The sequence below is a fragment of the Pleurodeles waltl genome, chromosome 1_2 (assembly GCF_031143425.1).
Source record: "Pleurodeles waltl isolate 20211129_DDA chromosome 1_2, aPleWal1.hap1.20221129, whole genome shotgun sequence".
Taxonomy (NCBI): domain Eukaryota; kingdom Metazoa; phylum Chordata; class Amphibia; order Caudata; family Salamandridae; genus Pleurodeles; species Pleurodeles waltl.
The window spans coordinates 10,364,417-10,387,930 of NC_090437.1; the positions used below are offsets into that span (position 1 = coordinate 10,364,417).

The 23,514-nt window shown below is 43.2% G+C and overlaps 1 protein-coding gene across 4 annotated transcripts in view; it reads right to left on the reverse strand.

Annotated features, from left to right (window-relative positions):
- Positions 1 to 17,124: 17,124 nt before the first annotated feature.
- The window catches only part of BTC (betacellulin), a 245,214-nt gene continuing 238,824 nt past the window's right edge, over positions 17,125 to 23,514 (reverse strand). For all 4 annotated transcript variants that reach the window (XR_011203821.1, XR_011203824.1, XM_069235472.1 and 1 more), the window contains one exon: positions 17,125 to 17,473. The gene's annotated coding sequence lies outside the window, so the exon portion shown is untranslated. The remainder of the gene's footprint in view (positions 17,474 to 23,514) is intronic.

Below are 23,514 nucleotides of genomic sequence, written 5' to 3' on the forward strand. Positions count from 1 at the left end.
AACTGAATCCACTGTTTCAAGTTTTGTAAATGCCTCGAGTAAGCATCCCCTGGAGACTTACTTCTTCAAGAGTCCACACCCTGCTTTTCACCTAAAGTTGATCCTCTTGGCCCTGCATGCTGTCACCATAGTAAGAAGGACTAGTTTAAAGCCCACACATGCAGGCCGAGACATGCACATCATAGCACCACCTCCTGACGCATTCGTGCAGTCAAATATCTTTTTCTACAGAAAACAAGAAGCAGCTAACTGCGGCCAGGGCAGGCTGTTCGCCGAAGTGTGCCAGCGCCCAGGCCAGAGGCACCAGGACACACCAATGACTCGAGTGGCTCCCGTGAATGCTATTAAGTAAACCCGCACGTCGCACAAAGGTGTAGGCTGTGTGGTCCTGGCAGTAAAGCACTTGCACAACAGCACTGTTGACTTCCTGACGGGAAAACTTACCTGAGAGAACAACAGCACTCTTCTTGTTGACCAGTAGTGGAACATAGCAGCAGCACTTTAACCAACAGACAGCAACTGCAATTGGATCTCCTCATAAAGTTAATACTACATCCCAACTGAAGCAGCTATTTCTGGTCCAACAGAGGTGTCCTGGATGGTAGTTATGCAGCCTTCTCTACTGCCTAATCGCGCCGAAAACTTTGCCGGGAAATCGAGGAGGTGGTGGGCAGCAGCTGTGTGCTGCCATCAACCAGGGCAGGAGCCCTTTAAAATCACGTAAGCGCTCCCGCTCCGCGAGACGCGCCGAAAACTTTGCCGGGAAATCGAGGAGGTGGTGGGCAGCAGCTGTGTGCTGCCATCAACCAGGGCAGGAGCCCTTTAAAATCACGTAAGCGCTCCCGCTCCGCGGGACGCGCCGAAAACTTTGCCGGGAAATCGAGGAGGTGGTGGGCAGCAGCTGTGTGCTGCCATCAACCAGGGCAGGAGCCCTTTAAAATCACGTAAGCGCTCCCGCTCCGCGGGACGCGCCGAAAACTTTGCCGGGAAATCGAGGAGGTGGTGGGCAGCAGCTGTGTGCTGCCATCAACCAGGGCAGGAGCCCTTTAAAATCACGTAAGCGCTCCCGCTCCGCGGGACGCGCCGAAAACTTTGCCGGGAAATCGAGGAGGTGGTGGGCAGCAGCTGTGTGCTGCCATCAACCAGGTCAGGAGCCCTCTAAAATCACGTAAGCGCTCCCGCTCCGCGGGACGCGCCGAAAACTTTGCCGGGAAATCGAGGAGGTGGTGGGCAGCAGCTGTGTGCTGCCATCAACCAGGGCAGGAGCCCTCTAAAATCACGTAAGCGCTCCCGCTCCGCGGGACGCGCGCGGGCGGCGCCCGGGCGAAGCCCGGGCCAAGGGCGGGCCCGTCCTTGCCCGTCATTGCCAGGAAGAGGCAGGGCAGGGCCACCCCCCTGTCATTTACCTTAAACTGTGGTCCCAGATAACCACTTTCCACTTGTCTGCCCGAAGTTCAAACTCAAGCTTATTTACACTGCGGAGGGGTAGCTTTCCCCCAAAGCTCCTGGCCTCTACCTAGCTACTGGTCAATTACTAATATTAACCTGCCTTTGCTCGCCCCGCTGTGATCTCACTTGAATCTCCCACTAAATATAAGGCCCTTGGTTTTTAGTAAAATGGGCCGACGACGTGGGGGGGGTTTGGACGGGAAATTGCACTCTAACAAAACCCTGGACGGCTTTTTACAAAAGGCCGTTGGGGAACTTGAAAGAGAAATAGAATTAGTGCAACGTCGTCTTGCTGCCCCTCCTTCTGCATCCATTAGTTCACCCCATGTTAGCCCAGTCTCACAGCCCCACCCGCGACTAGAGCTCCAGTCTGTCCCGATTATCCATCCCCCTTCTCCATCCAAAATCCCCCAAGAGACCCAAGATGACACTCCAATTGCACCTGCCATTTGTGCCGCACCAACTCCATTGGTCCAGTGTCCCCCAATAGAAGGTTCCCTTACTTTAACTGAATCTAATACCAAAGGGAAAAGGAAGCGTAGGGAACCTGTCCTCAAAAATAAACGATCTAGAACCTTGAGTCCCTCTAATCTGGCCCAATCTTCTACCAATGATATGGCTCCAATCTCCTTACACAATACCAATAACTCCCATGCAAATGTGTTCATTAGGGATCTCATAAGAGATGAGCTCTCTAAATTACTTCTTCCTATCTCCAACCGTCTTCAAATAATTGAGGACAAACTTGATAGTCTTACGAGCAGTCAGCTACCAACAATTTCTTTACCTGTAGAAATTCATCCTAATCATGACCCTATTGTTGCCATTAGTCACACTGACCAAATACCCAAAACTTTTCCTCCTATTCTAAATCATGACTGGTCTAGTTCTGCTAAAACCCCCAGTATCCCGACGAACAAGCCCCATATGGCCTTAGCTCCCTTATTAAAAGGAACCGCCACATGGAACAACCCAGCAACTAACTCGGGAGACGGCCCCCCTATTAGGGAATCCTCACAACCAGCATACCAGAAGATGGATAAGAGTAGTGTTTCTCAAGAACCTAAAGTGCTTCATTTACCACCTGAATCATGCCCTTATGTTCTTATTATTTCAAATGTTCCTGAACTCAAACCTCATTTTTCCGAATCTTTCATCGAACTCAAAAATAAGGTTATCCACTGGTTGCATGTGAATGCGGGGTTTGCTTTTTCCATGTCATCTTCAATATTGATGGTGAGAAGGGTAGGGTGGGTGGGCCCTCTAGCGAAGATCGGTGTTGGGGATTGTATTGTCATTAATTTTAATTCCCCCGATCTTGTCCATCGACTTTCTCTAAATGCTAACAGATTTTATCCTACAACTGGCAAAACTTCTCTTTGCAGGTTACAAGTGTTTTATCCACCTTCTATGTCGTCCTGGAGTACTCAATCACCACCATTATACGGGGCTGGCTCGGTTTCTCATACACTGCCCACCCCCGTAATTGGTCCTAGACGTCCTCTATCCTCTCTCTCTGAGGCAGATTGACTAGGAGATGCCTTTCAGGATGTGGTATTGTCTAACTGCGAAGCTGAGTTCATTTGCCCTATTGGTCTTAACATCTCAGCCGATTCTGTTGTCCCGGGTTCACCCAAAAGTTTAACATGTCAAGCAACTGAGGAATGCATTTCTAATTAGTCAAACGCTCCCTATACCTTGGGTCACACCTGCATGGTCAACTCACCAAATCCAAACACTATTGGGGTTATATCCAGCGAGGTTCTAAAGACACAGAGTAAGAAATCTTCTGATCTTAATTCACCCGAGGGAAGCACCATGGTCCTTAACAGTCCCCTCCCTAGTATTCTATATGCCCAGAATAAAGTTGGGTCCTCATGCTCAGAGGATCTTGATAAGGTGCTCAGCTGGAATATAGCTGGATTGGAAAGCAAATTACATAGCCCAGGTTGGGGTAACCTTATTGATGATCACTTGATTTGCCTTTTTCAAGAAACATGGGCATTAGAACCCAAATATAGACTCGGTTTCAAAAGTTTTTGGGTTCCGGCCCGTAAGTCATCTTCTGGGAGACCTTCGGGAGGGTTGCTCGTGTGGCTAAATACTTCTCTCAGGTGCAAGATAGAAGAATTAGACACTGGTTGCCCGGACCTGCAAGCCCTATTGTTAATGATTTCTGAAGAAAAACCCCTCCTTTTAATTAATATCTATAACAGGAATGTGAGTCCCCACTTTGAGTCTGACGTTCTGTCGAATTTGGACTATGTTCTTAAAAGTAATCCCTCCTCTTTTGTTTTAATTGGAGGAGATTTTAATGTTACCTTCGAACCTAATCCTTTAGTCCAAGGAATTTGTAAAGAAGAGGATGCCCATTGGGGCATCCCCCAGTTAGTCTCCAACAAAAAACCAAGATTGAACAAATTTGCACGCTTTTTGGCTGACATTGCACTAGCTCATGGCCTCCGAGCCTGTAATGGCCGCTCACACTCGGATGCTATTTTGCGACCTACTTTTAGGCGCGGAAAACATAGCAGTCGCATCGACTACATACTTCTTGATATCCGTCTTTGGCGCTACATGGTAGATATGAGGGTAGATGAGCAGCCCGTGAGCGACCACGATCCTCTGATTTTATCAACCAGAGGTCTTTTTCCTTCGTTCATAGTGCCTCACTCTAGGTCCAATGTGTCCCAACTGGCCCTAACCAATAATAGATGCAATTTAAAATGGGAATCTGTTACCTCCTCCCCTAAACATCTAGCATCCATTTACAGCTTGCTTGCGAATCATATGGAGTGTATGATCCGGTTAGATGAGTCTGAGGAGGGCGATAGCCTTCTTACAGCCCACACTGACCTGTTCCAATCTTTAAAACAATTTTTCACTAAAGAGACTGTTAACAACTCCAATAAAAAATACAATGCTCCTTGGTTCAACAATTCTTGCAGAACAGCACAACTAGCTCTCCTGGATGCAATCAAAGAAGGCCATGCTGCGACGTTGAGAATAGCCAGGGGCGCTTACAAGAAGGAATGCTCAAAGGCACGCAGAAGTTGGGAGGAGGCCAGATGGGCCACTATTCTGGTTTCAGCCTTATCTAATAATACTTCCAAGTTTTGGAAACTAATAGCTGATAATGACAGTGACTCCCCAGCCGCGCCTGGCTCTACAATTCTCTCAGCAACTTGGGTAGAGCATTTTGGGCAACTTTATGGAGGTCCACCAGAAGCTTCTCTGTGGCCCCCCAATGATTCAACAAACCAAGAGATCATTCCAATTTCTTTTTCTCTTTCCGAAACTAGAGCTGCAATAGACTCCCTGAAATGGGGGAAGGCTCCTGGCCCAGATAAAATTCCAGGTGATTTATATAAATCTAGACCTGATATATGGGCTCCCTACCTCAATTTTATCTGCAATGCTATTGCAGCAGGCGCACCAGTTCCATCTACTTGGAAAGGGGCTGAAATTGTACCGATCTTCAAAAAAGGAAATCCAAACATTCCGGCTAACTACCGTCCAATTAGTCTCCTCGATAACTTCCAAAAAATGTATGCGAAACATCTTCTGTCCCACCTTGAGGAATGGATTATAGAGTCTGAAGCTCTTTCTGATTTACAAGCGGGTTTTAGACCCGCAGTGAGCACAGTTGACCAAGCTCTAAGATTTATGTCAATAAAATGGAAGAATGTTGACCTGGGGGGGGGGGTAACCTTTACGTGGTCTTTATAGACTTAAGAGCCGCATTTGACCTGATCCCCAGGAATCTGCTGTGGTCAACATTATTAAACATGGGAGTGCCATTTGGCCTCCTGAAACTCATAGCTCAGTTGCACCAAAATACCTTTGCCCAAATCAGGTGTGGACAGGGGGGCGAGCTGACTGACCCTGTAGCTATCAAAAAAGGAGTTAGACAAGGTTGTGTTTTGGCACCTACTCTTTTTCTGCTCTACATTAATAATTGCATCCACTACCTAGAGAACTGCATAAATGATTCTCCGAAACTAGGTGGGAAAAAAATCCCCTGCCTGCTATATGCAGATGATACGATCCTACTTTCAAAATCGCCAATGGGAATTCAACACCTGATTAATCAGTTCTGTGCTTATTGTAGTGATTTTGGTTTAGATGTAAACATTAAGAAAACCAAATTTATGATATTCACTACCTCTAAAAAACGATTGCGTACTAATATTAAGATGAATTCGACCCCATTGGAGAAAGTTGAAGAGTTTGATTACTTGGGTTTCAGATTATCTACATCAGGCAAATGGAAGGCAGCAATTGACAAAGGGGCTCTGATCATAAGCCAAAGAGGTGGGGCCTTAGTCCGCAGATCTAGAAAGGCTCCGAGCCCCCCTTTGAACATTCTTGCGGAGATTTATAATGTTCAAATCAGAGCAGCAGCCCTATATGGAGCGGAACTTTGGGGGTCCCATAAAAACCTGGACATTCTGCAAACTAAGGAAAACATTTTCCTCAGGCAGGTGTCCAGGCTAGGTACGGGCACTCCAATGACCCCTTTAAGGCCTGACCTTGGCTTAAATGGCATTAAAACCATAGCGGCCTTAAGACCCCTTACCTACTGGATTCGTCTATGGAAATCTGCTGAACTAGAACCATATAGGCTGGCTATAAGAGAGTTGATAGCCGCTCCCAAGGCATTGGAGAGAATCCCTTGGCTGAAAGAGATGAAAATTACCTGGGACAAAATGGGTCTCTCCCATTATTGGAACCACCCGGATCAAATCCCTGATAAGGCTAGGAGATTTGTTGCGAGCAGATATTGGGAGAAAGTTAGCGAAGATTCCCTGCACCAAAAGAGGGCGGGTAGGTTAACAATGGATTTTCTTCAAATTAAGCATGAACCCTGGGCTGAGAATTTCCTGAACCTCCCTATCCCTCCGTATGCACGCACTCTATACCTGCAGTTAAGATATGGTACATTGCCTACCAATGGTTTCACGGCCCATTGGCCTTCTAACATCGCTACAAACGATAGGTGTATTTTCTGTCAACATTGTAAAGAAACATCAGAGCATGTATTATTCTTCTGCCCTTTGTACAAGACACCAAGAAAGAGGTGGATTATCCCCCTCTGTAAAAACATGTCATTTCAGGATAGAGTAACTGCCATTAGAATCTGCACACATGATTTTTCTCCCAGGGTTGCCATTCCAGTTACCAAATACTTATCGGAGGCCTGGTACATCCGTCGCAAGTTCATTGCACCCAAAGGCTCCTGAGTCATTTCTATACTAGTTTTTAGAAGGATTTTAATCTTCTCTTTTTATCCTTTTTGTATTGCTTTTAGTAGGAAATTTCCATTACGAATTTGTTGCCTTTCTTATGACTACCAAGACTGCACAAGCTTATATAGCCTTCCCATATAGTTTTCCTGCGTTTTTTTTTTTTTGATTGGTACTCTGATAATGTTTCCTTTTAGTCCAACTAGACTATTTTCAGTCTTTTTTGTCTTCTGGTTGTGCACACTGGTCCTCCAGACAAAAAGTTCTACATTTTAGTTTTTAGCTCTGTCCCCTCTTTTATTATATCTATTTATGTTTTATTTTATTGTATTTATATATATGATGAAATGCTTTGTCCTGCTGTTCTTATTGTTACAATGTTTTGACGTCTATTGGTTTTATATTGTTACTATGTTTTTATCACATTCCTTTTTCAAGTATGATTGTTATTACTATCTTAAATGGACTAGATTTCTAGACCGAATGAACCTAATAAAAAAAAAAAAAAAACTAGATCGCATACCATGTATGCCTCTGGTTCACGGTTTACAGAATTGTGCATTGTGACAGGGTAGACAGCCCTATGTATTTTATTTTAACATAGCCTTTTCGTCTCATTCCCTCCCCTCAGTACATGTAGAGTGGGCTCCCTGCCCCACCTGGTCTCTAGGGTGTAGGTTCTGAAACGCACTAAAATGATTGTACAATGATGGGAGATGGAAATTGTTGTGCCTGATCTGTGTGGAACATCCCTAATCCTGGATACAGCATGTTTGAATGTAAATCTATAGTTTTTTTCTGACAGATCGAAATCACTGTGGTTGTGTCAGATCAGATTCACTATGTAATTGTATGTAGGAATTTCTGTGTTAAGAAGACTCCATGTAGTGTGTTGTCAACATGATCATTATGTGTCACTGTAAGATCTAGTGAACTGTGATAATAACAGTCTTGGGCAGGTCCTGTAATCATTAAGCTGGTAGCTTTTTTCTGGCTTTTTTCAAGAACTTGACACTCGGGATGTAAAATGAAGTATCACGGAGGAAAGGGGGAGGTCTCCCATACTAGTTTCATTTCCAGTGTCCAGAAGATCTATTCATGTGTCTATATGTCACCATGGGATATTATCATTCAGACCTTGCGTATGTGTGGATAATCTATATATCCAGTGGTGCTCTTTTGAACAGTATCTTTTCTATGTGTTTGCTGTCTCCGTCTATTTGTCGATCACTACACATTTAAGGTCAAGTCCGTGTGCCCACTTGAGATGTAATGTTCTGCCATTTTAGAAGTAATGCATCTGCAGCGTATGTTGCTTCTATGTCTGCAGATTTGTGTTTTTATCTTCCAGGTAGTCATCCCAATGTCATTATCCCCACACGGGCATTTTATCATATAAATTGCCTGGTGTGAGTTGCAATTGTGCAGATTTGTCAGGGTTAGAGAAGGCCTAGATCAATGGTTTTCATCCTGGAAGCGAGAGAACAAACACTGCACTGTCTGCATTGAAAATGGCCCACCGAGAGGACAAACACTGCACTGTCCGCAGGGAAAATGGCCCACCACTGAAAGGTCAAATGGTCTTACTGTGGTGGGGCCACTTCTGTGATTTCTTTTAGGTCAAGCATAAGCGTGCAACCTCATTTCATTTGTTAGTTTAAGTGTAACCTTCCTCCGAGTGGGAGCAGGGACCGACTACTGTAAAATTACACACTGTCCTGTTTATCTGGTCTGTAGGGGACTTTTTGTTTTTACTTCGTTTCCTGCTCATGTCCAGGGAAACTGTCCTTTTAATTTGCAGAGCATTCTAGCTGTGAGTTTAGCTTAGTTGTAAATAAGGCTATAAATCAGGCTGTTGTATTGGTCACATTTCGACTTTGTGGGCTCTCTGCACCCTCTTTAAGCTGACTGGCTCCTGCCCTTCCTTGGGGTCTGCCTGCCTGCGATCTGGCACAGACAGCAAGGGAAGATCGCTTGTTTGATGTTGGTGTAAATGCTGTACTGTTGGGCTGGATGTTTTAAACAAAACAATAAACTATAAACTAACCGCAATTAATTGTTAAGTGTCTGGATTTCTTGAAGAATTCCGTTTAATAAAGGTGAGTATTGGCATGCATGTAGTTTCCTCAGTGGGAGGTATGGAGCCCCCTACTTCTCATCACCCGCAAATAAAGTTTCTATTTTAGATATGGGTGTGTGCAGTTTACCATGGCTTACAGTCGGTTCTCAGTGGAGGAAATTAAGGGACAATTTGCTGCCTACATTTTGCCGATGATGATCATAAATCCACGGTCCACTCAACACAGCTTTTCCGAGATGTGCTCATGACAACTTTTGAGGGATCCAAAACGCACAGAAGCTCAGCAAATAAACTGCATAGTCTCTTTCCGAGCTTGTTTGCAAGTGACAAAAAAACCTTGGCTGAAACTTAGCTTTCGTCTCATTTCCTTTAGAGCAATCCTGATCTTCAGCCAAGCATGCTGAGACTTGTAGTTTCATCTTTTCTGCTTTAAAAAGTACGTGCATACTTGTCCAGGTATGCTCAATGCTAGTGACTGAAAAAGCAGGACTGCTAAAATTCCACATGAGCCAAGACACTTGAGGCGTCACACAAGTCAACCCTGTATTGTGTTCGTTTTATGCACTTTAGGAGGCGGGGCTGGAGTGTGCAGGGTTTTTGGGCACTCTCACCGGGGATTGTTCAGTATTTGCTCCAAAATGTAATATTTCTATTCGGAAAATGTTCTCTGTTATAAAATATTTTTCAACAGTTTGCTGTCCTTGCGCCTTTTTATGTGCACCTGTTATTGTTTTTACCTTTCATATGACGCGCTTTGTGGAAACTTGAACTCGGGCCCTGCTGATCCTGGGGTGGGACTAAGTCCCCCAGGTTCCCTTGCTGTTACTTCACACATTTAAGCACTTCAAGGCCCCGCAGAGCGGGACACGCTTTGTGGAAACTTGAACTCAGGCCCTGCTGAACCTGGGGTGGGACTATGTCCCCCAGGCTCCCTTGCTGTTACCTCATGCATATAAGCGCTTCCAGGCCCCGCAGCGCATGACGCGCCCCGGCGAAGACTGGGCCAAGACAGGCCCGTCTACGCCCATCATCGCCTGACTTAGGCTGGGCATCACCATCTGCTTCTAGAGAAGTAAGTTCTCGCTCCAGGAATCGCCTAAAGGCTTGAATCACTTGCTTTTGCATACTTTTCTATTTCTTATGCTATTCAGAGATGGCGAAGTGTAAAGCTGTGGATGTTCCTGCTCATATTAGTGGCCCAAAAAAATCTAAAAAGTGGTCTAATAATAAAACAAGCTTTATACCCAATCCAGGAAGTCACTCCCTAGAAGATAAAGAAACTCTAATTGAAGAAGTGGAGGCTATTTTAGGAAGTAATTCTAACTTACCCTCTTTAAAACAGGGTACCCCTGCTATAAAAATCCCTAATATATTTAAGAAAAGGCTGCAGCCGCCTAATCCATATAGGGAGATGGAACAAAAGACGACTCAGTGCAGTGGGTTGGATGCTGCATTGTGTACTACTGGTGGTCTTCCTGTGGAGGATGAGGCACTCCGTCTTCCTCTAAGTCCTGAGGTTTTGGTGCTTCCCAATATCCCGTGCTCTAACCGGTATGGGCCCTTGGTGGAGAAAGAAGGGTCCTGTGATATTGCTACACATCTATACACTGGGGCATGCGCTGATGTTGATGTTGCAGCCAAATTATGCTTGGGCATGGAAAGACTGCCGATGCCGTGTGGCAACATTGATTTGTCCTCTGTTCGCCTAAAGTTGGGCGAAGTAAAGAGCCTGGTGTTGACATTGATGAACAAATTAACGAGGGAACCTGGGCTGTTGTGTGGTTGTAGGTGTTCTAGGCCAAGCATGGATGGGCCCCCATCTGTCATGGGTGGTACATCTATTGTTTCTGCTGTACCTGAATCCAGGCCTCAGTTAGGCAATCAATATTTACAGCCTGGTATTATTCCCCTCCCCACAAATTCATCTGTTCTCCGTACTGAAGGACCACAGGCCCCCCTGAGGCCACTAGGCGTAAATGCAGCATTGGTACCAAAGGTCGGGACTTTACCGGGTCTGATAGGCCCGGTAAAACTAAATTTGTTGATCACGTCAAGGGTCTCAGAGAGGGGGCGGAAGACTCCCAGGTGCTGGCTGGAGCAGTCATTTCCCCAGTTCATCATATTAAGCCACCTGAAGGTATTCTACATCAGGTTGGAACGAGACGGCCAGCCCTCAAGAAACAGGTCTGAGCTCCTGGGAACAGAGGAGGTACCTTATTCATGACTGGGGTCTGTGGAAATGCAGGATTCCTTGATAAATAAGGACATCTATTGGTTGAGAGTTCAGCAAAAATGCCTTTCTGTTATTCAAGCAGATATTTTAGAGGTGGGAAGACACTGCCAGTTTGGTTCTAATTTTGATCTTATCTCTATTTTGTGGACAGGTTGTTAGTAGAAAATCGTATTGATTTTGAACAGCGCACTTGTTATCTTAGGAAGTCTAGGGGGGTTGGTACTAGACTTAAATCCTCACCGCCTACCGCTTGTTCATCTACAAAGTGCCGAGATCCAACTGGTGGAAAGTCTGATACTAGCCACAAGTGTGCTTACGCCTTGGCAGCAAATAATTCCCATCTATCATCAGATACTGATTGACTATTCACTGATTCCAACCTAACAATCTCTATTCTGGGTTCTGAGGGTAGGCTTGGGGTGTCTGATGAGCTTGTCAACTGTGGGTAAGCTCATTGTCCCAGAACCAGAAACTTGGAAACTAGTGCTGAACTCGCTATCATGTCCTAGAATCTAGCTGGGCAGGAAACTGCTGGATCCTGAATGGGTTAATTACATAAACAAGCAGGATATGTGTTTATTCCAGGAGACCTGGGCTGTGGACCCTGTTTTCATATCATGTGATGGCCCAACCTGCAGGCGGGGATACTGGTCTCGCCAAGGGAGGTTTACTGATATTGTTAAACAAGAAATTGCAGTGTGACCATTTTGTACAAAAGATTGATTCCCCAGACATATTAGGTGTTCAGCTTGTATTTAATAGAGGCTTCAAGGTAATTATAATTAATGTATATACAAGGTCAGTACCGTGGGGATTGGAGTCCCAGACCATGACTCAGTTGTTTGAATACCTAGACACTTTGCCTCCCAACATCAACTTAGTGGTTGCAGGGGACCTGAATTGCACATTTGAACCCTCATATTTAAGCAATGACCAAACGGTCGAAGAGGATGAATACTAGGGTATTCCACACTTGACGAATGAGCAATTTTGTATTCGCTCCTATGCTCCCCTACAGTTGACATAACTGTGTCTTAAGTATGGACTTAGGGACTGCAGTGGCCGCACGCGCTCCGATCCAAGCACTGCCTCCACTCATAAATGAGGCCAGTCGTCTGGTGTTATTGATTATTTTTCATTGGATGTCAGGTTATGGCCAATGCTGGAAGATTATGAAGGTGGATTTTCGCCATGACAGCGACCATAACTCTCTGCTCCTTACTTTACAGTGTTGAATTCAGAAGGTCCCAGAATATTTATTACACTGTTGTCACAGAGCCATTCTTTGATAGCAGTCATATTCGTGTTAGCTGGTCAAAAGTGTTGTCTAATCCATATATGATTAGGAAGATTTATGAATTGTTCGTTAATGTAATGGCTAACTATGAGGAACACAAGGTCGTCAACATCCCAATTCTTACTATTCATGTGGCAATGACACAAGTTACAGAATATTGTTTATAAGAACATTTCCACTAAACAGGTTGACCACACACATAAAATCAGGGAGTGGTGTAATAAGGATTGCTCTAAGGCTAAACTTGAGCTTAAGCTAGCCATTGTGTCCCGTTCACAGGGGGCGATAAGGACAACCAGACTAGCCTAGTATAAAGCTATAGCACAAGCAAAGAAAAGCTGGGATGATTCAATCTGGCAGAATCTGTTAGACGCTGCTAGATATAACAACAACGTTTTCTTTTGGAAATTATTGTCTCATAGACACAGAGAGGGTAAGAACATAATTCGCACTCATATTCAACCTGAGAGTTGGGTTGATCATTTTTCTAACCTTTATGCTCTGCCCTTTAATTTTTCCACCCACAATTCTTTCTCCTAGCAGTTGGCTGGAGTGTGCCCACTATCTAACAACTTAGAAACGGATGTGCACAGTCAAAATTACCACATTGTCTTTACCCTGGAGGAAACAATTGCTGCAATTAATTCCCTTAAACCCTCTAAAGCCCCAGGCCCAGTTAAGATAACGGGGATTTATATTAGTCTGAGCCAGTGATTTGGTCCAGCTATATAAATATGATATCCAATGCAATAGCAGCTGGGGGTCCAATACCCAGTACTTGGAAAGGGGCTGGAATAGTTCCCATTTACAAAAAGGGAGTGGTGAGCTCTCCTGCTAATTATAGACCGATTAGCCTCATTGATAATCTAAAATTTGTTTTTGCTAAACAGCTTTTGGATAGGCTTTTAGATTGGGCTGACACACATTATGTGATGTCTCCACTTCAGGCAGGTTTTCACCCTAATTAGTACTGCGGATCAGGTTTCTAGGCTGGCGCTCCTATATCGGAAATATGTAACGCTTGCCAAACAAAATTTATATGTTGCATTCGTGGACCTCTGGTCGGAGTTTGATATGGTTCCCAGAGAAAAACTACGGGGTGTTCTATATAAAATAGGTACTCCAATAAATATAATCCATCTTTTACAGCGGTTACATGAGGGAACATATGCCAGGTGAGGTGGGGTAATCAAGGAGAACTAACTGATCACATTGCCATCCAGCAGGGGGTTCGTCAAGGATGTGTTTTGGCACCAACTTTATTCACTTTATAAATAAATGAGGTGGTACAAGCTGTAGCTCTGTCAAAATGATGCCCCCCTCCCTAAATGCGCAATAAATTCCCATACTGCTCTTTGCGGATGACTCCCTTCTCATCTCAAAGATCCCAATGGGTCTCCAGACTCACGTTGATAAGTTTATAACTTTCTGTACTGACCAAGGGCTGGAACTGAATGCTCAGGACTAGTCAGAAGAAGTATTATTACTTTAGCTGGTGCCCCTTTGGAAAAAGTAAGCTCGATAGACTATCTGGGTGTGATGATCTCTAATGAATTACACTGGGAAGAACAGATCAACAAGAATGTGTCTCTTCTCCAACATAGATCTGGGACTATTCTGTGCTTTTATAAGAGTATTGCCACGAAAGCCGTCTCTCTGGCTATAAAGATTTACTAGGCTAAAGCACAAAATTCTGCTACTTACGGTGTTGAGGTGTGGGGCATTTGTAAAATCACTAAACTGTCTGTGGGTGAAAATAGTTTTGCTAGAGCACTACTTGTGTGCCCAGGCAGTACTCCCTTGATTCCCATCTTTTTGGAACCTGGTTTTAACAGTATTTCTGATATGATAGCCTTAAGACCATTACTCTTTTGGGTAAGAATCTGGATGACTCTTCAGCTCATTACTTACAGGGATTCTCTTCTCGATCTTTTAAAAAGACCTAATGCAGCCTCTTTTCCATGGTTTCCATGTGTCTAACTGGTTGCGTACCCTGGGACATGGGAACTACTGGGAGAATCCACAGGATTTAGGGAAGGTCCACAAACTATCCCTGAAAACAGCTTATTGCTCCTATGTCAGGAACAATTACCTCCTTGGTACATCACATGGACAACTGACCAATGCATTTCCTGATTTCAAGTGGTACCCCCAGTATGAGCCATATTTAGATCTTATTCCCGACTCTCTAGGAAAGAGACTGTACGTCTGCTTCCGTTACGGATGTTTACAGTTACTGTCTTTTACTGGCAGCTGGAAGACACAAATGGTGTCCAACCTATGTCCAGGTTGCAATGATGCACTGGAATCAGTTGAACATTTTATGTTCTTCTGTCCAGAGTATGCTTCTCCTCGACGTATGTGTATTCATCCAGTCTGTCAGAATTTGGGTTTTAGACAATTTGCTACTGCCCTCAGGATTTTAAAGAGTGACACCTCTGTTACTTTCATTCATGCAGCGAGCAGGTTCCTTGTGTCCTGATGGTATATACAAAATCGCTTCTTAAAAATATTGTAATTTGCAAATATGTATGTCTTTTTAGGGTACGCACTGAGAGATTTTTATTGTTTCTTATGAATGGTGTTCCTACTGTTTTATTTTTATTTTTTCTTTTAATTTCATTTGTAACTTGTAATTATATGGAGTACTGTTTCTGCTTTGATGGTTTTATGACCGAATAAAGCTTGTGTTACACTATACTACCTTTCATATGTAGATTGCCTACACAAGCAATGGATACCATTTTGTGCATTTTCGGTTTTTAAAAGATGTATTCTACATGAGACATGCATGGTTAAGTATAGAGCATATAGAGGGTAAGAATGCTCCATTGTAGTGCGCACCATTGCTGCCCGTTGACGTGGTGGCTGGAGACTGGTTCTGTTTATAATGGAGCTCGCTGGCTTGAGATGTCTTGGAATTGTTAACCCTTTCTCTGCTGCTTCTTAAGCCCTTTTGTGTACCAGGATGCAAGCCACTCATGATGCGTAAGAAGCTAGTTGGCAGCACGCATTTAGTAAGTGATGTCAAGCCTGTGAGAAATCCAATCGGGGGAGGTAATTGTATCGAAGGAAGGAACGTTCTGTTCACTGCTGGATGCTCTAAACCCCCTCAGTTTATGACAATATTAGCTTTTCATTGTAACATAAAATGACAGTCGGTGGGCAACCTTCACTTTCAGACGCCGAGTTGGGCTTTCTGGGAGCTAGCAGTACAATCCGTGCATGTTCTTGTAAATAAGTAGTGAAATGTAAACAAAAAATCACTTGTTTGTGCCTTGCATGAATTTCTGAGGCTTAAATTGAAGCATTGTTGTATCCTAATCGGCTTAAAGCACTGTTCTTTCAAAAGTCTACTGCCATTTAAAGAAGGTAAATCGAAGTGCTTTAGTTATAGTCAAGGTCACTGTAATTATGTGGCAGGAAAACACAAATTTAGGAGCAGGGTTGTGCAATTTACGTTGCAAGAAAAGTCCAGTTATGAATTTACAACACCAATAGCTCTAATTCAGGCTAATGTGAGACCTATTACATTGCGAATGCTTGTTTGGTCTTGTGTGGACCAGAGTATCTCTAAAATGTCTTTACCCATTTGGGTGCTCCCGGTTGTGTCTGTATTAAGAATGCAACAGTTCTTATTGATGATCCTTTTCATCCTTTTAACTGGTGATGCAAACCACATACAAACCACATACAAAGCTTACTGGTTCTGTCTGTTGGTAGTTTCCTGAAGGGCATCTGTTTTGGTTCTTGGCCCTTTTCTTAGTGGTTTGTATAATATGTTCTGAATATTTTTGTTCCCTCAGTCTATCAGCTAGGGATTCCACATTCCTTTTGTAAGTCTGGTAACCTGCTGCATTTTCTGTGGGGACGTAATAACTTTCAAAAAACAGAGATTGTCCCCTAGTGAACAGAGTGGAAGCTATCAAATGTCAATAGGCTGTTCTTGTCTGTAATATTCCTTGCTCAGGGAAAATTCTTATGTCCAGGAATGTCAAGGATTCATTACTGATGGTGTAGCCACACATATAAAAAGGCTGTGGGTTTTCCCACCAGGAAAAATGCATTAAAGCACAAAAATAAAACAATAAGGATATGTTAAGTGGTTAAATATGTTTGCAATCAACAAATTAACTTCACTTAGAGATTACATAATTTACAAAAGAAACTATACCATGGATGGAAATCACATGGATTGCTTGAATTGAGCTGTGAAGCTTCAACAGACTTTGCAAGGAAGGAAAGGAGAGTAAAAAACAAGTTATAGTCACACAGATCATAGTTTATCTTAGGTCATTTTAAATAATTTGATTTCCTAAGATGTCAGATTTAGGAGAATGCCTGAGCACGCATTTTACAGAGTTCTTAGCATGTTTTCATAAACTTTCAAGCAAAGCTGTGCTAGGTCTATCCAGCCCTTTCATCTACTTGGGAGGTTGCAGTAACGTGTTCCATGCCTATACGTGCACCATTTACTTCAATACACTTATCTCTGTGTGTTATCTTCAAAGGTGTATGAACATCTGTCCTGTATTTGGCACTGTTGCCAGCCTTTAAAAGTACTGTGGTTCTTACAGCGTTCAATTCTCAAATTAACAATGTTTAAGCGAAGAAGGGGCGGGCACGCTGCCACGGAGTGACCATGAAGTCTGCAAGTAATTTTCAATCATTTTTACTGCCCATTACTTTTCAGTAACTAGTGAAAGCCGTCATGCAATGTCTATGCATATTGGCAATCATCAGCAGAGTTCAGTACCCCTTAATGGACGGCAACTCTTACTTTACCTGAAGATGGGTCATCAAGAAATATTCAGGCACATTTGACTTAAACAGCTTTATTTTTTTCTTTTTGGAAAAATCATATTGTATAAGAATACTTTTGTTCTTTCGTGGAGGAAAACTGCATTTCAACAGTTGTGTGCATATTATCTTTGTGCAAAACGTGGTCACCTGTGATAATTCTATTACTAAAACACTGCACTTTATGTTTTAAAAACCTACACAAAAGTATTTCAAGAACAACAATCATTATAAATAAGAAACAGTAGATATGAACACTTTTTATATATATAATAATATCTCTTTGTGGAAGTACTTTTTTTCTCCGTTGTGAAGCAGCAAAATATAAAGTTGTATTGGAACCTGCCGGCAGGCACCGTCAAAATATCCTGTGGGAGAAGAAAATGCAATAGGTTATATGGGAATACAAGCATCATTTAAATCTCATATCTAGGTCTTAATTTTGACAGTACATAGACTTAGCTTGGAGTGCTCTTCAATCAATGAATGGCTTTCTTCAACAAGCCCCTCTCAACCACTGGCCTTAGACTTTGTCGAGCATGTCATGGCTGGGTGCAGAATTAGTCTCTCATTTCATGATACTGGCTGTTAGGGCGTATTCTTTGGACTTCAATCCAGTACTTGTAAAGCAGGTCCCTCATGCAATTCAATGCAACTTTAGCCTTCTTTTCGCTCCTGCCATTCCCTGCTGCATGTTTTATCCAGCGTGCCAACCCTGCATGCGTTAGTACACTAAACCCAGACTTAGGCCCTCATTACAAACATGGCAGTTCAGACTGCCATGCCGGCGGAAAAGACCGCCACATGATTAACACAGGGAAGGCCGCCTGTGGCAGCCCTCCGCCACCGTAAGGCTACAGCCGACAGGCAGCCTGACGATGGCAGATTACATTATCCGATCTGGATAATGTACCCAGTTTCCCCCAGCCTTTCCCTGGCAGGTTCCCCCACCAGGGAAAGGCTAGCGGAAGGGGTGCTCCGGGGCCCCTGCACTGCCCATACCAAGTGGGCAGTGCAGGGGCCCTGTGTAGGGGTCCATCGCACAGGTCACTGCCCGATTTACAGGCAGTGATCTGCGCAACGGGTGCTGCTGCACCCGCCGCACTGAGGCACTGCCGATGGCTCCACCCGGCCCTGCATTCTGCTGACCCGGTGGAATGTTCTTTATGCGCCCGGCGGGGTCTCAAGAGGGCTCACGGTCTATAGAAAGACTGCCAGCATGAACACTGCGGTGTTCATAATGACCCCCTTAATGATTAGCTAATGCTGAAGTTTGATTCTACATGGCTAAAATGCTCAGATGGATTTAGTTTCTTTTTCAAATTCATCCATCTTTATAAAATTCTATTCTAGACACTTTTTTCGATCCGCTTGATGTGAACGATTTTGCACTACACCACAAATCTGTATGAAATTATTTTGAAAGCTTGAATGTGATACATTGTCACTTCAATGCACATTTAAGCATTCTGCAACAGTGATATTCATTTATTTCGATCAAAGTTTTGATTCAACATACAGGCCCACGTCTACAAATATACAAAACTAGTATAAATACCAACACATATTTAGACATCAGAATGGCAATGGCTTACATTTTCAGCACCACCATTCCACAATTATATCATTTCGTTCTTTCACAGTAATAATTTGGTGCTTTAGTTTCCATGAAGACCAAAAGTATGTGCTAAGAAAGAGAACTATAGATAGCCTCAAAAGACATCTGAATACTGTTCAAAGCACACCTCGTTACAGTTTCCATTTTTAATGTTGTTAGTTGAATTGTTCTGACTTTTACATTTTTCCCCCCTGGAAAACGGACTACTGACCTGGCACAGACACACTTTATAAAACAGCTAATTAAGTGAATAAATAGAAACAGGATGCATAGCCAACAAGGTAGTACATAGAATCAGGCGCAATGAGAACGGAGGAGGACAATAAATGCATATTACAGTAAATTCACCTTTTTTGTATGATCACCGCATATTTTACACCTTTCACTGGATCCTATCTTTGCTGGACTTGGGGCTCTGTGTACTTTACCTTTGCAAACCAGGAACAAAGTGGCTGTAGTAAATTGGTGACTGACCTTTTTAATGTGTATAAATCTCTAGCATATTGTTTGGAAAATGTATCCAAGGCATTTAAAGTAAACACCACCTAAGGGCAGCAGCACATATTGTGCCATCCGGAAAAGAGCCTACAAAACACGGCTACAGGCCTACCATTGTAGCCTGACTGCTGTAGAGTAAAACCTGTAGTGCAACGTATCAAAATAGTCCTTTTGACAGGCAAAGGTTTCCTTTTTATACATGTGAGGAAAGTGGTGTATTGCATCATGTGGTTATGAGACCTCACCATGTAATGCACTCACAATACTGTCTTGGGTCCAACTGGGCTCGTAGAATGTTTAGCTCAATCTTGGGTACCTGTAGCTTCAAACAGTCAGGCTTTAACAAAGAAACAAGTGTAGAGCATTCAGAAGTACCAAAACTGTGAAATAAATTCATGCAACGCAAACGAAATTGAATGCCAATTTATAAAAATAGATCTTATTTTTATTAATTTTAACACACCTACATGAACAACATCCACCAGAAGGTTCTAGAGATGTAGATTTTTGAGAAAAATTTAAACCCCGGATTTTCACCCAAATCATCAACAAGCATCTGCAAATGCTGTAGTCAGAATAAACTTTGTACAACTATTCTAACATTGTGTTTGGCTATTTCGGCCACTATTGGGCAACAACTTCAGTAGGAGGTGGTGAAGGGAGCCAGTGAGGATTTGTGGAACAGTTACTTTATCACCAAAGCAGTCTCACGTCCAGCTCCAAGTTCTACAGGCAATGCCATAAATTTCAATGGAATGGTGCTGATGCAAGGGATACTGTATGCTGAAGATGCTGAGGATACTGTGCAGTTGATGGGGAGCTTTGTTTGGCCTACTCCTCAGTCAACAGTCCTGGTGGGGTGAGTTCAGCCACAGGGGTGGATGTTCCTCGAGGTCCTCTTCGGTCCAGTTACCACTAGATTACTGGTCTCTGGTCACAGCAAAGCCAGCGGTTTTCTCTGGTGAAAGCTGGTGTCAGTGTTGGGTTACAAAACTGCATTCAGAGAACTCTCCCAGGTCCAGCAGTCTCAGGTGCAACTTTTGAGCATTGTGGCTCTGCCTCCTAGGCTGCACTTTGGCTATAAGTGGTGATCAAGCTATTGCAGCTACTGACTTGCCAAGGAAGGCTTCTTCAGCATTTGTATTCCTGGGGCTGTAACAGCCAACTGGCTCTTGGAGTTCACCTCTTCTGTCTGGGTCTCAGGAGAGACTTTGAGCAAGGCACCACAGGTACAGTTTCTTTTAGATAGCTAAATGAGCTGCAGGTGCAATCCAGTCTTTGATGCAGCCTGTTTTGCAAGGTTCAGGGAACAGCAGGGCGGTCCTTCAGTCTGCTCTCCAGTCCAGATGTGATCTGAGGTCTGGGTGCCAGAGGTGACACATTTATGCCCAGAAAGTGCCCTTAGCCATGCAATAGTTACTAGCCAATGGGCTGCCAGGTCTCCTCCTGCCTGTTGAGGACTTTTTGCAATGTGTGGCAACTAACTATACCAGAGTACACTATTCTGCCCACTCCCAAGATGGCAGGACCCTTCTCTCAGTGTGTAAGCTTGGTAGCTCATCCTACAGGTGTGGCTACATGAGGGATACACACCCATGGGAAAACTGTTTTGGTAACCATTCTTTCCTTCTCTTTCCCGGACAACAGCCCGTCAACTTGAACAGAAGAGAAGCCCCTCTAGTGTGTGATGCTATTCAAAATCAGTTTCTTATAAGCTTGTCTTTTAGGCTCACACACTGTCGGCTTCCTGCCCGAGAGGTAACACCTCTTCCAAAAGACAGGCCTCCATTGTTCCTACATGGTGGTCAGCACCTGTGGATGGTCACTGGAAAACTTGGGCAACAAGTGGCAACTTTCTAAGAATTTCACATACTAAAATGTTACATGAAATTCAACTTGTCATCAAGTTGAGTTTAATGCAACATTCATAACCTGAAGTACCAATTTTAGTAATCACATTAAGGATTTAGGCACTGCTGAGTTGTCAGCATGTAACTCTCTACTCTCTAATAAGGCGACTAGCCTTTCCACAGTAAAAATGTCAAATTGGGGTTTTTACTGTTAGGACATACATAAATACATGTTCTACTTAACAGTATACAGTGCTACAGGCCTATCCTAAGGGTAACATAATTAAAAAGAGAGTTGTGACCGTTATCATGAGTTTAAATGGCAAAGTTGAATTATCAGTTTAAAACTGCTCTTCCAGTCTGCAGTGGCCGGCTGGGAGCCATGTTTTACCTTATAAAACTCTCAGGGTGGCAAAATAAGTGTTGCAGTGCCTGGTGAGACAGCTTAACATACAGGCCTTAGGTACCCCTGGTATCATATACTAGGGACTTGTAAGTAAATTAACCTACCCCAATTGGGTGTAGGCCAATCAAGCATATGCTCTTAAGAGACAGCAGTAGCACTGAGGTCTGGTTAGCAACCTTCTGTACACTCAGAGTTAAAAACGCAGCGGCATCGGTCTAAAACACTGATGGTGATCATGCAAAAAGAGGCATTTTCATACAAAATATTACTAAGCCACTCATAATCCACTGGTGTGTCCAAACCCAAGCTCCATTGTAGTAGGCCTGAAATCGTACCTAAGTTCTGGTCTACCACTTTCATATACTGTTATTGGCGCTTAGTGCTTTTTGGCACTATTTGTACCTAAACATTTAAAAGTTCATAGCTGATTCCCCTTAAAGAAAGTGTCATATTTGGTGTCATTTTGTTTATTAATATTTTCCCTATTTTTTCTTAATTTGGTTTGGGATTTTCTTTTTGCTTGGTGTTCCGACTTTAATATTTTTATTACAGTATAAATACTTTGCACATTGACCCAAGTTACGCCTGACTGCTTTGTGCCATGGCTAACAGGGAGTTTAGCTCAAGTAATTTTAGCGATTTTGAGTGGTTATTGTGACGAGGAGTGTCATCATTGCATGAGATGGTGAGTCGTCCACCCAAAATAATAATCTTTCTTACACATAAAAAAGAAAAATACAGTTTAGGATGTTAAGATGATTGAGAAGAGTTAGGGCTTAGTCCCTGCCTAACTGCATCACAGAAGAAGAACGTTTGTGGTGCAAAGGGAAGTGCCTGGAGCCTTTGTCCATATGCTGAGAAAGCACTTTGGTGTGTGTACAACAAATAAGTCTTTTGAATTTCAAGCCTGTGCTCCTAGTGCGTTAAGCTCAGAGGCAAGGTTCAAGTTTTTTTAAATGCAAATGCCTCATATTACACAGGCGGGGAAGGTAACAGTCCTTCAAAAGGTAGGGGAAACGTGACTTCAATTTTTTGGCTGGTAATTAGTTGAGCTACTCCATGAAAAAAACATTCAACTAGAACCAATAAAGTCTCTGAAAAAGCAGTGAGTAGCAAGTGGCTTTTGTCAGTGTGTGATAAGTCTAAGCCCAGAAGAGACCAAAAATGTGCAATCAGGACAAAGGGCTTTATTTTGAGCAGTAATGTAAGGTGAATGACTGCAGTTTATCTTTTTTTACTTGATATGGTCCTTAAAGGAAAGAGTGAAGTCAATGAGAAAAAAACTTAACTTTAGCAGAGGAAGAAAGGCAGAGCCATCCCTGGAAAGATGAGTTGAATGAGGACTTCTGCGTATGAGGACAAATCGAGTCTTCACTGGATTAGTTTCAGATACAAGGACTTCCAGGAGTGGATGACAACCAGGCAGGATCTGATTTTAAGCATATTGTTATCCAGTGTCACTTTAGGGCATAGTTGGTTGACAACACTATCTTGTAATCTGAGTAGTACTCTGATTGGCTCTGTGTAAAGGCTGAACATCATGAGAATAAAAATGTACCCCGGTGGAACTCTGTAAAATACAGGAATTGGTAGAGATCTGAACAAATGTTCTTTTGCTAGATGGGTAAGAGGTGAAACTCATACCAAAATCAATGTAGGTGAAGTTCAAGCACAAATTAAGCATTAAATCAAGCATTTTTAATTATACCTGATGGGCAATGTTATTAAATGCGACTTACAGGTCAAACAGCACCAAGAGACATGGATCATTATTCAAGACCAATAAATTGTCACTTAGAATGTGTTAGGTTGCAATCTCTGTACTACAGGGTGGGTGAAATCCATATCAGTAGGGTTGGAGGAAGTTGCAACTATCATATTGCTCTGAAAGCTAGTTTGATCCTGCCATTCAACTTTTCCTTGGAAAAGGGGGTTTGTGCTATGGGGCAGAGGCAGAAAAAATTACGTGAGTGAAGTTTCCTTTTTTTGTCAGGAGGAAATGTGTTGCTGATGTTCAAGGTGGATGTAAGGTGCTCA